Here is a 12,467-nt window from a genome sequence, read left to right on the forward strand (position 1 = left end):
TCGTTAGTTCACCACATGGAGCATTGAACCTGGCAATAACTGCAGCAGGCTCAAACGTGATTAATCAATATCACGCAGACTACAGACAGCCTAGTACCGGAAACCAGGGTTCTTCTGCTTTTCTTCCTGAGGCAAGATCTCCGGGGTTTGCCTACAGACTCTACATTCACTGAATGTAGTGTATATAGAGACTACCTGCTACTCAGTTATTAACACACTCACACACCGATGGAAGCATCATCAGGAGCAATTTGGGGTTCAGTAGCTTGCTCAAGGATACTTCGACATGCAGACTGGAGGAGCCAAGGATTGAACTACTGATCTTCCGACTGGTGAATGACCCACTCTACCTCTGAGCCACAGCTGCCACAAAGGCATGATTACGTGACAAACTAAGGATTTTGTTTGTTTGTTTGCTTATTGATTTTTTTTTTTTACACACAAATTGACAATATTCCCGAAAGCACTCATAAATGACAGTATAATGTAATAGTAGTGCAGTACAGAAGAAAAACAAACTAACAAAAAACAGCCATACAATACATAGAATCTAAACAGAAAACAACAGTTGTAACAACAGCAGTTACAACAACAATTAAAGCTGCAAGCAGGTGTGATTGGGCCCTCGCTCTCCCACGCCACCGCCAGGGGGCCAGCAGCACGCATAACTGAAGCGGTTATGTGAAAACTCAGAGTAAGTTACCCCTGAGATAAGGGAAACTCTGGGTTGCTCCGTTGCTGACTGAGAGCTAACTTAAACTCTGGGTCAGTTACCATGAGGTGTGTGTTTATCAATATAAAAATATGGCATTTCCTGTTTCCACAAGGGGGTGCTATGAGTTAGAGTGAGTATGAGAATAGGAAGCGTGCAGGGCAGGGCTCTTGTCATGTATAGAAATTTTGAAGCAGTTCGGATGAAGTATGTGGGAGAGAGAGTTGCTGGAATATGCATGGTGATGCATCAAATATGGCGGCACCATAGCGGCCACGCCCCTTGACATAGAGAAAAGCTTTTAATAACTTTTGATCAGCATGGTCTCAGGATGATCTGTACCAAATCTGAAGTTGATTGGACAAAATCTGTAGGAGTTCGTTAAAATACAAGGTTGTGGAAATCAAATAATCGCCGCCAAAATGAAAAGTTTAAATCAAAATGGGTGACTTCTTGTTTGGAGAAGACCATTGGTGGCAGAGACTTTTTTGTGCGTCTGGGCAACTTCCACATATGTACCAATTTTCATCTTCCTACTCCAAAAAAACCCAATGGGGAGGGGTTTTTAAAAATTTCAAGGGGGTGCTATAGAGGCATTTTGTCCCCCCCATGGGTGACGGCCCTATCAGATATAAGGGATAAGGGATCGATAGTCGCCACGCCGCCACACGGACACCATTAGACGTAGCTTCACAGAGTTCATAAGGTAGCTTCACCAACTTGTTCTGCATGCATTAGAAGTGGAATGAAGTTGATGCGGTCAAGTTTGTGGCATCAGTACATGTTAAAGTAAAAACTGGTCACTTCCTGTTACCACCGGGGGGTGCTATGAGTAAGATGGGAAATTAACATGGCGGAACCATCATGATGTCCAGCAAGTTTAAAGCTGATGAGATCAACTATGTGGGCGTGAGAGCTGTTTGAAATTTGATGTCGAGAAAATGAAAAATCGCCAAAATTTGTCATGTGCTAGTGGCCACGCTCCTTGACATAGAGAAAAGCTTTTAATAACTTTTGATCAGCATGTTCTCAGGATGATCTGTACCAAATTTGAAGTCGATTGGACGAAATCCCTAGGAGGAGTTCGTTCAAACATGTAAAAAATTCAAATCAAAATGGCCGACTTCCTTTTGGGTTTATGGCATGGCTCCAAGAGTATTTTCTGTGCGTCTTGGTATGTTGTATGAGCCCACCAATTTTCATGCCTGTAGGTGAAACTCACAGGCGGGGCTCGAGGCACGAAATTTTCTAGGAGGTGCTATGTCGCCATTTGGCCCCGTCCACATAGAACACTGCTGAAATATCAAATTTTTCGCCAGACCAAACGCATGTGCCAATTTTGGTGAGTTTTTGATTATGGGAAAGGGGCCAAATTGGAGTTTGCATGTTCATAATAATAATAATAATAATAATAATAATGATAATAACTAGAACTGCAAGCAGTTATGAAAGGGGGCCAAGCCTCCCTGAGCAACTTGGCCCCCGGGTGTCGCGGAGCCCTTGGAAGTCGGCCCGACCAAACATCACTAAGCTTTATGGCTGGCCTCAGGGGCGACTCTGCATCACGCTCACCAAATTTCATGCGAATCTGATCAACTCTCATGTCACTTGATGTTTCTCTGTTAATAGCGCCCCCTACCGGTTAATTTGTGGCAAATTTGGCACAGAGCCTCTGGTTGACCTCTGAAACAAGTGACTTGAGTTTGATGTTGATAGCTTTTACTTTGACGAAAATATGCAACGGTATGTGTTTTTTAGCTAGCAGAAAAAAATGTTTATTTATAAGTACCGCATTTTTTGGAGTAGCAAAATTCTTTTGATAACTTTTGATCAGGCCAGTCTGGAGATTGTATGTGTAAAGTTTCGTGCAGATGGAGCTTAAACGCTAGGAGGAGTTTGAAAAATTAGGTTTTTGATGTGTAGTGACTTACTAAGAGACATATGCAGTGAGAGTGGGCGTGGCCTATGTCAGAAGATGCAACTCTAGCCCAAAACGCGTTGACCTTGGTTATAGCGCCCCCTGCTGACGGACCTATGTCATTTTTTGCATCTGAGGTACGTACAGGGGTCTGGACCAACCCTCCAAATGGCACCACCCTCCCTTGCACAGTTTAGCCTGCAGCATCACTTTTACCAACGGAAAAATAAAAATAGAGAAAAACTATAATAATAATAATAATAAAAACCCGAACAAAAACAATAGGGTTCCCAGCACCGCTGGTCCTGGGAACGTTCCCAGGCCCCGCGGGCTTGCCCCCCTAAAAACCCGAACAAAAACAATAGGGTTCCCAGCACCGCTGGTCCTGGGAACTGCATATGCTTGCATTCGCGGTTCCCAGGCCCCGCAGGCTTGGCCCCCTAATAATTAAAGCTGCAAGCAGCGATAAACGGTCCCTTGCAGTCCACACGCGTCGGGGCATGCTGCCGTCGGGGGGCGTGCACCTAGAAGTCTTGTCAACTGTAATAAATAAAAAAATAAACGTTATCTCTTACTCACATTTCCAGTATACAGGTAGGCACCCAACCCACATATGTATTTTTCCAAAAAGTAGAAGGTGAATACATGCCCAATAGTTCAAGGTCTTCTGACTCTTTAAAAGTTGACATGGTGTCTCTAGCTTAAAGTATGAGGGACAAGAGGAGGTTGAAAGTCTATGAGTTTTGAAGAGGATTTGAAGATTTTCCAATTTACTTTCATTCACACTAATTAGACTGCCACCAGAGTGCCACCTATTGGCCGCTTTGCACAAACCCTCATCGAACCATGGAACACAATCAGCAAAATTATTGTGGTAATCTGACTGTATTTGGTCAAGATATGAAAGAGTTTTGAAAACAATGTGCAGGAATTTGTTGTTTTATATTTTGGGCGTTTTTTGGACTATCAAAATTCTTTTAATAACTTTTTGTCAGGAGGGTCCACAGATGCTTCATGCAAAGTTTGGTGCAAATCAGTCAAATCGCCTAGGAGGAGTTCGAAATAGTAGGTTTTTCATTGTTCGCGATTTTGCAAATGGAAATTTAATGCAAAAGTGGGCGTGCCTTACATCACACAATTCAGCTGAATTCAGGGAACACTGAGATATAAAGTTTCAAAACGTTCAACATGTTACATGGGAGTTGTGGGCCAAAAACGCTTTTGCATTGAAAATAGTGCCACCTGCTGGTCATTTTTGGTGTGTGAGTTACAGGGGCCAGTCTACACCACCCCTATCAATTTCATTTCCACAAGTGTCATGGTGTTGGCACAGTGCCAAATATTAAATTAGACTGCCACCAGAGCGCCACCTAGTGGCAGATTGGTAACTCCTTTGTCAGATATCCTCAGGAGGGCATTGACAATAATTGTTCTATGTTCCGTGTTAATCAGAGCAACTGATGTTGAGATATAAAATACTTCAATTTAAAGAGCGCCACCTGGTGGTAATCGCCTGACATTTTGCACAGAGCCTCAGGGGCTCATGGGGAAGTAATAAACTGAGTTTCATGTCATTCAGACACACCAATGTGGAGATATGCAACACTACCTGTTTTTTACCAAATCTGCAGGAAGCTGCTATTTAATAACTTCAGTATTCTTTGGAATATCAAAATTCTTTAAATAACATTTTGTCGGGAGAGTCCACAGATGCTGTGTGCAAAGTTTCATGCAAATCGGTGAAATTGCCTAGGAGGAGTTCGAAAAAGTAGGTTTTTCATTTGTCGCGATTTAGTGAATGGAAAGTTACCGTGAAAGTGGGCTTGGCTTACACCACACAATTCAGCTGAATTCAGAGAACACGTAAATAGAAGGTTTAACAATGTGCGACATATTATGTGGGAGTTATTAGCCAAAAATGCTTTAGCATTGAAAATAGCACCACCTGCTGGGCATTTTTGATGTGCAAGTTACAGGGGCCAGTCTATACCACCCCTATCAATTTTATTTCCATGAGTGTTATGGTGTTGGCACAGTGCCGAATGTTAAATTAGATGGCCACCAGAGCGCCACCTAGTGGCAGATCAGTAAGTCCTTTCATCAGATATCCTCAGGAGGGCATTGAAAATAATTACACCAAGTTTCGTGTTAATCCGCCCAACCGATGTTGAGATATAAAATACTTCAATTTAAAGAGCGCCACCTTGTGGTCATCACCCGAAATTTTGCACTGAGCCTCAGGGCCTCATCAGGAAGTAGTAAACTGAGTTTCATGTCATTCGGACACACCAATGTGGAGATATTTAACACTTCCTGTTTTGTACTAAATCTGCAGGAAGTTGCTATGTAATAACTTAAGTATTCTTTGGAATATCGAAATTCTTTTAATAACTTTTTGAGGAGGGTCCACAGATGCTACATGCAAAGTTTGGTGGAAATCGGTCAAATCGCCTAGGAGGAGTTCGAAAAAGTACGTTTTTCATTTGTCGCAATTTAGCAAATGGAAAGTTACTGTGAAAGTGGGCGTGGCTTACACCACACAATTCAGCTGAATTCAGAGAGCATGTAAATAGAAGGTTTAACAATATGCGACATATTATGTGGGAGTTATTAGCCAAAAACACTTTTGCATTCATTTTTGGTGTGTGAGTTACAGGGGCCATTCTATACCACCCCTATCAGTTTCATTTCCATGAGTGTTATGGTGTTGGCACAGTGCAAAATATTAAATTAGACAGCCACCAGAGCGCCACCTAGTGGCGGATCAGTAAGTCCTTCATCAGATATCCTCAGGAGGGCATTGACAATAATTATACCAAGTTTCATGTTAATCCGCCCAACCGTTGTTGAGATATAAAATACTTCAATTTAAAGAGCGCCACCTTGTGGTTATCACCCGAAATTTTGCACAGAGCCTCAGGGGCTCATGGGGAAGTGGTAATCTGAGTTTCATGTCATTCGGATACGCCAATGTGGAGATATGCAGCATTTCCTGTTTAGAACAAAATCTGCAGGAAGTTGCTATTTAATAACTTGAGTATTGTTTGGAATATCAAAATTCTTTCAATAACTTTTTGTCGGGAGGGTCCACAGATGCTGTGTGCAAAGTTTCATGCCAATCAGTGAAATTGCCTGGGAGGAGTTCGAAAAAGTAGGTTTGTGACATTTTGCGAATTTGCGGAAAAAAATGTTTGGCATAAATGGGCGTGGCCTATACCATAAGATTCAGCACAATTCACTGAACGCATGAATATAAGGTTTTTGAATGTGCAACAAAGTATATGGGAGTTATGACCCAAAACGCACTGTCCTTAATAATAGCACCACCTAGTGGTGGAAATTCAGGACGACAATAGATTATAAAATTTTTCGCCAAGTGTGACTTATATTCCAATTTGGTGAGTTTTGGGGTATGTTCAGGCAGTGAAAAATGCGATCATATGGTCGGATGAAAAAAAAAAAAAATTAAAGCTGAAAGCAGCGTTGGGCAGGACCTCGCACTCGCGCCCGTTTCAGCCCTCAGCTTATGTCGTCACCAGTGTTGTGTGTAACACAGTAACGTAACTACTTTTATCGGTAGTAGTGTAAAGGTAGTGTAAAAGTAGTGTAACGCGTTATTACTGAAAATATGGTAATGGAACGTAGTTACTTTGTCAGTTGGGCACAATGTTACTTTTCCCGGGGACAGATTTGACGGTGACACTGCCTGTCTGCCTCAGCTGCGGACTAGGCAGGAACTGTGACAGTTGCCATGTCAACAGTACAGACAGGAGCAACAAAATCAAGAATCGTATGAGGAATATGGAAGATACACACGCCTCCTCGGATTATTTTCACAGTTTGTCAACCGAAGACAGGTTAACTTATTGTAATAAACTAACAATTAGCAACGGAGTGAGGTTTCCTGACCCGTACTTAATGTCGGGTCAGTGGGTCACCAACCCAACGAAATGGCCTAAGCTACAGTGACCGGACATTTTTTTATATCTTGTGGAGAAACCCAGCGTTTATACGCATGAAAAACTCAAGGCATATAAATCCCTTGATGTGTATAATTTTGTACTTTGCGGTCATGTCCAAGATATTGAATACCGGGATTTATCTGATGGTTTTTGTGCTCTATGGACTGAAGTACTGCCGAGCCAGCGACAAGGATACCAAACAGTAACGTTAACTAATGTACAAGACCTGGGCGATTCTGAACAAGTCGACCAACTATATACTGACAGCGAACTGCACTTGTATGGCTGGGTAAGTGTTGTTTAATGTAACGATAACCTCGCTAGTCAGACCTCAGACATGGGCAGCATACGACCCCAGAACCTCAAAGGAAATCAAAACGACCGCCAAAACATCAGTAAAATGCAGCATTGTGTTAACAGAAAACAGAACAATCATAACCTGCCTACCTGCCTGGCGCTGTGTGAACGGCAGCCTGTTGCAGCAGTTCCTATTTTGTGTATTTTAAATTGCTGCTGTGACGTTGAAATTTCCCCCCAAGGGTTTAATAAAGTACCTACCATACCATACCAGAAGAGAAAATGAATTAATTTATTCGTGCAGGTCTGTAGCTTACTGCAAAGTATGAGACTGTTACACAAACACAGTCTCACAGTTACACACGTAATAACAGAACAGAAAATGATTTATTCATGAATATGACACTATTTGTTCAAAGATAGTGTCTGTGAATATTAATATTTTCCTCATTCAGTGATGCAGCAGGTCTGGCAAATAGGCTATTAGTAGTAGTAATCTGTCATGTAACAAATTCATGTAGCCTAGTTAACACAAATTAACTCTCACTCTTTAATCTTTATTTTATCACCAAAGTGGTAAATACCAGTGGGAAACTCAGATTTTTTCACATTTAGGAAATGAGATGGGGTTCTACCCAAAGTCAAGCACCATAAAAGTAACGTAAAAGTAATGAGTAATGTAAAAAGTTACTTTTCACAGAGGGTAACTAAGTAAAGTAAGGGATTACTTTTTTAAAGAAGTAACGAGTAACGCGCAAACACTACTTTTTAAAAGTAACTTCCCCAACACTGGTCGTCACTGTGAATTATTTAGAAATGTCAAACATATTGCCACAAACATCAGAAGATCCTTACAGAGCTGAACGTTTTGATGTTTGAATGCTTTCTGTAGCTGTGGGTATGTAGAAGTGATGTCACAATATGCAAATTAGATGAGTGAATTTACTCCCATCAGATTCCTCTTCCTTTATTTTGAGGATGAGACAACAAAAACAGCACAAAACAAAAGAAATCTACTGTGTAAATGTGTTCAAAATGTTTTTTGACTGAGATTTATGAAATCCAATATGGCTGCCTGCTAGTGATGCCACAATATGCAAATTAGATGAGTTAATTTACTCCCATGACAAACTTTGGGTCATGATGAATAGTTTTCTCATTTACAGTATGTCTTTATCTCTCACCACTTTCAAGCCACAGCCTTTTGAAATGTTGAAATGAAAATGGAATATTTTCCTCAATTAACTCTGGCACCTAAAGGGTTAAAATGGAGATGCTGCCCCTGTCATGTCTGAATGTAAGATGTAGACACACGCACAGACATCATGTTTCTGTGAGTTTGTGTGTGACAGCGGTTGCCATGTGCACCGGGCAGAAGAGCAGAGACAGACAGAGACAGAACACAGAGAAGAGACCTGTTTTAGTGGAGATTTAACTCCTCGAACAAGTTCTTCCCATTCCCAAACAGTTGATAAAGTTATACAGAAGATCTGTTTAGCAGCAGTTGAGGTGGCATGTGTGTGTCTTTAAAGCCGATACAATAAACGGTGCAGGAGGAGATGTTTTTTTTAAGAGCATGTTTGAGGCAAAATCTTACTTTGAAAGGGCAAATAGCTCACTTCCTGTTGGAATTAGGTCATGGGTGTCAGCGTGTGGTTTGTATGTCGAACACGGCAGTTTTGGTTTGATATTTCTACGACATTCCTACGGGCTGTAGTGGCCATTTTAGTGCGTCTAGGTGGCGCTAGAGAGCCCATTTTGGCACTGTAGGGGTTAATAATGTGTATTTGCTGTTTCAAATGAAGTTTCTGCTGCTGTAATCTGTCCTTTAAAGATTGTGAGACACACAGAGAGAGCCTGTGGCTGTGTCTGTGTGTGCAGCCGTTGTCATGGCGATTAATGACTTGCCTGCACCTGAGGGGCACACACAGAGCTCATGAGAGCAGATCAGCAAAGGCTGTTTAATATGGGTTTGAACTCCTCGAACAAGTCCTTCCCATACCCAAACCGTTGGTCCAATCAAGAAAATAAAGTGATGGTGAGAGACAGGCACTTCTTGTGAACGCACGTGTCGTGTTTTATATTTCTACAGTCAAAAATGTGGTCACCGGAGCGAGTTTAAAATGTGTTGCACCCCAGCTGTTTCCAGAAATTTCTCCTCTGAGTTTACATGGGAGTGAATGAGAAAAAAATCGGCGCTCCCTTCGCTTTGGAGCCACTCAGCAAAAATGTGTACGTGTGAGAGATTCCATGTCAACACATCTGTGAGCAGGATCGACAAATTTTCCTACGTTTTGTGGTATAAATTGTGTCTGTACAGTGAAAATTGTGGCCATGGCAGCGAGTTAAAGACAAAAGTTTTAGACGATTTTTAGAGCCCTCTCCACTCTAGCTCACAGCATTCCGTGCAATACACACTTATTGTAAACTGAGAATTTCTCCACTTTTGCTCATGGTACTTTGAGAGGCACAGATTAAAAACGGTAAAAGATATGAAAAAGACGAAAACATGAGTGAATAGATGAGACCTGTGGCAACATTTGAGAGTTTGAATGGAGTCTGTAGCACAAAGTATGGAGATGCTGTAAAGGCTATAACAAGCCCAAAGATTGGTCTCTTTCTCCCCCCTGCTGCCATTCATTTCCTATGGGACAGCTTTCGAAGATCGTCAGGACGTTTTTCTGACATCTCACCTTTAGGAGGCCATAAAATCCAAACTAATCAAGTAATGAAAAAGTTATAAATAAGATCTGATTAGAAAGAGTTGATCTGTCATCCGTGCAAGTTTGAAGCCGATAGGATAAATGGTGTATGACAAGAAGATTTTTTAGGAAAGGCAGTTTTAAGGCAAAATCTTACTTTGAAAGGGCAAATAGCTCACTTCCTGTTGGATTTAGGTCAGGGGTGTCAGTGCGTGATTTTTAGGTCTTCATGAGATGAACACGGCAGTTTTGGTTTCATGTTTGTACTACGTTCCTACAGGCCGTAGCGGCCATTGGCGCTAGAGAGCCCATTTTGGCACTTTAGGGGTTAATTTCATGATTTTCTAAAATTTTTCACCGGTTCTGATGTGCGTGCCAATTTTGGTGAGTTTTTGAGCATGTTTAGGGGGTCAAATTCCAGTTCAAAGAGGCGGCGGGAGAAAGAAAGAGTAAACGCGCCAAAAACAATAGGGTCCTCGGGTCCCCCCCCCCACAACTCAGTCCCCGCGTCCCGCGGAGCCCATGAAAGTTGTCCCCGAAGGATGACGGGCTCTGGGCGAACGCATGTTTGTGAATGTGTCATTTAAAATGTGGAAGTAACAGGCAAAACTGCCTTTGCATCTGTTATAGCGCCACCTATAGACCGATTTGCAACGAATTTGGCACAAAGCCTCTGGATGGCCTCGGGAACGAGTCTACTTTGAGCGAAATATGAAACAATGTGTGTTTTTTTAGCTAGCTAGTTTGGTTGTAACAAGCGCATTTTTTGGAGTGCCAAAATTCTTTTGATAACTTTTCATCAGACACATCTGGAGATTCTATGTGCAAAGTTTCAGGCAGGTGGCACTTAAAATGTAGGAGGAGTTCGAAAAAGTACGTTTTGGACATGTGGCGAATTAGCAAAGAGAATGTGAAGCAGAAGTGGGCGGGGCCTGTGTCAGAAAACCCAGCTCTATCCAGGGAACACATGGATATAATGTTTGTGAAAGTGTCATTTAAAATGTGTAAGTTGCAGGCAAAAACGCGTTTGCATCCGTTATAGTGCCACCTAGTGGAGTACATGTGCAGTTTTTGGTACGGAAGATCTGTGTCCTATTCTATATGTACCCTTAAAATTTCAAAGCCCTCAGCATAATAGTTTGGCTGAAATTAATGTTTGTTGTTGATCTTGTAATAAGCCACGCCCATATTGACAGTCATGACCACCTTCAAGATATGACCTCAGAATTGGCCCTACATCATACCAATCGAATTTTGTGGAAATCGGTGCAGCCGTTCAAGAGATATAAACTTACCATATTTGTAGCGCCCCCTAGTTGCCAAAATTCGCCAAATTTGGTTCATACCCTCACAGTCTTATGCCAACCAATGATCTCAAATTTGGTGTTAATAGCATTTAGTTTGACCGAGATATCCAACAGTTTGCATTTTTATAGCTAGCTATAGAAGTTTGTTTGTTAATGATTTGCGCATTTTTTGACTGAATAAAATTCTTTTGATAACTTTAGATCAGGTCCAGTAGAAGAGTGTATATGTCAAGTTTCACACAGATTGGACAAAATCCCAAGGAGAAGTTCGAAAAAGTAGGTTTTCCAGTTTTCGCGATTTTGCAAAAAAACCTCCTAGGCGCAAGTGGGCGTGGCCTATGGCAAAGTGATTCAGCTCTATTCAGGGAAGCTGGGGATACAAGATTTTTGAATGTGCGACATACGGTGTGGGAGCTATAGGCAAAAACGCATTGGCCTAGGTTATAGTGCCCCCTGCAGGCAGATGTACATAGTTTTTTGTGTCTGAGGTACGTGCAGGGGTCTGGACCACCCCTCCAAATTGCACCACCCTCCCTTGCACAGTTTAGCCTGCAGCACTACTTTTACCTATGGAAGAATAAAAATAAAAATCTTTACAAAAACAATAGGGTTCCTAGCACTGCTGGTCCTAGGAAACACATCTGCTTGCATACGCGTTCCCTCGGCCCCTCGGGCTTGGTCCCTTAATAATAAAAATAATAATAAACAGTGCGATTACAATAGGGTCGTCACGGATGACTTCGTCGTCGCTCGGGCCCTAATTAAAGCTGCAAGCAGCTGTGATCAGACCCTCGCTCCCCCATGCAACCGTGGGGGCCTGAGGCACGCAGGGGCTGTGGCGTGTAGCGAGAAGGGAGAAAAAACCTGGCAGGAGTGGAAAAAAACGCAATGTTTCGTTCATCCACCAGGTGGCACTACGAACGTAACCAGATGTGGGCAGGTGCGTTCAGGGATGGGCCCTCATCACACGTGAAATTTCAAACAAATTGGACAATGCATGAATGATTTATACCAAGTTGATGTTCCGTGGCGAAGGATGAAAAGTTGCCACCGCCGCCGCGGCAGCCTGCAACATGACAGGACATGTGTGTCACTGTGGAGATTCATTAAGTTGATCGTTATGTGGCTACAAAATGTAGTTGATCAGGTCAGGAGCTTGAGGTTGGTGTTTGTCAGTGTAAAAGATGTTATTTCCTGTTTCCACAAGCAGGCGCCATGAGCGAGATTGCCTATGAGCATATGGAGGCGTTGAGGGCGGGGCTCTTATCATGTACAAAAATTTTGAAGCAGTGTGGATGAATTATGTGGGAGAGAGAGCTGCTTGAATATGCATGGCGATGGATCAAAAATGGCAGCACCATAGCAGCCACGCCCTTTGACCTACAGACATGCAGAGCACAACTTTTGAGCAGCATGGTCTCTGGATGATGTGTAAAAACCTTGAAGTCGATTGGATGAAATCCCTAGGACTAGTTCGTTAAAATACAACATGTGGAAATCACGCCAAAATGACAAGTCAAAATCAAAATGGCTGACTTCCTGTTTGGAGTAGACCATTGGTGCCAGAGA

This window comes from Epinephelus fuscoguttatus, linkage group LG7 (genome assembly GCF_011397635.1).
Source record: "Epinephelus fuscoguttatus linkage group LG7, E.fuscoguttatus.final_Chr_v1".
Taxonomy (NCBI): Eukaryota; Metazoa; Chordata; class Actinopteri; order Perciformes; family Serranidae; genus Epinephelus; species Epinephelus fuscoguttatus.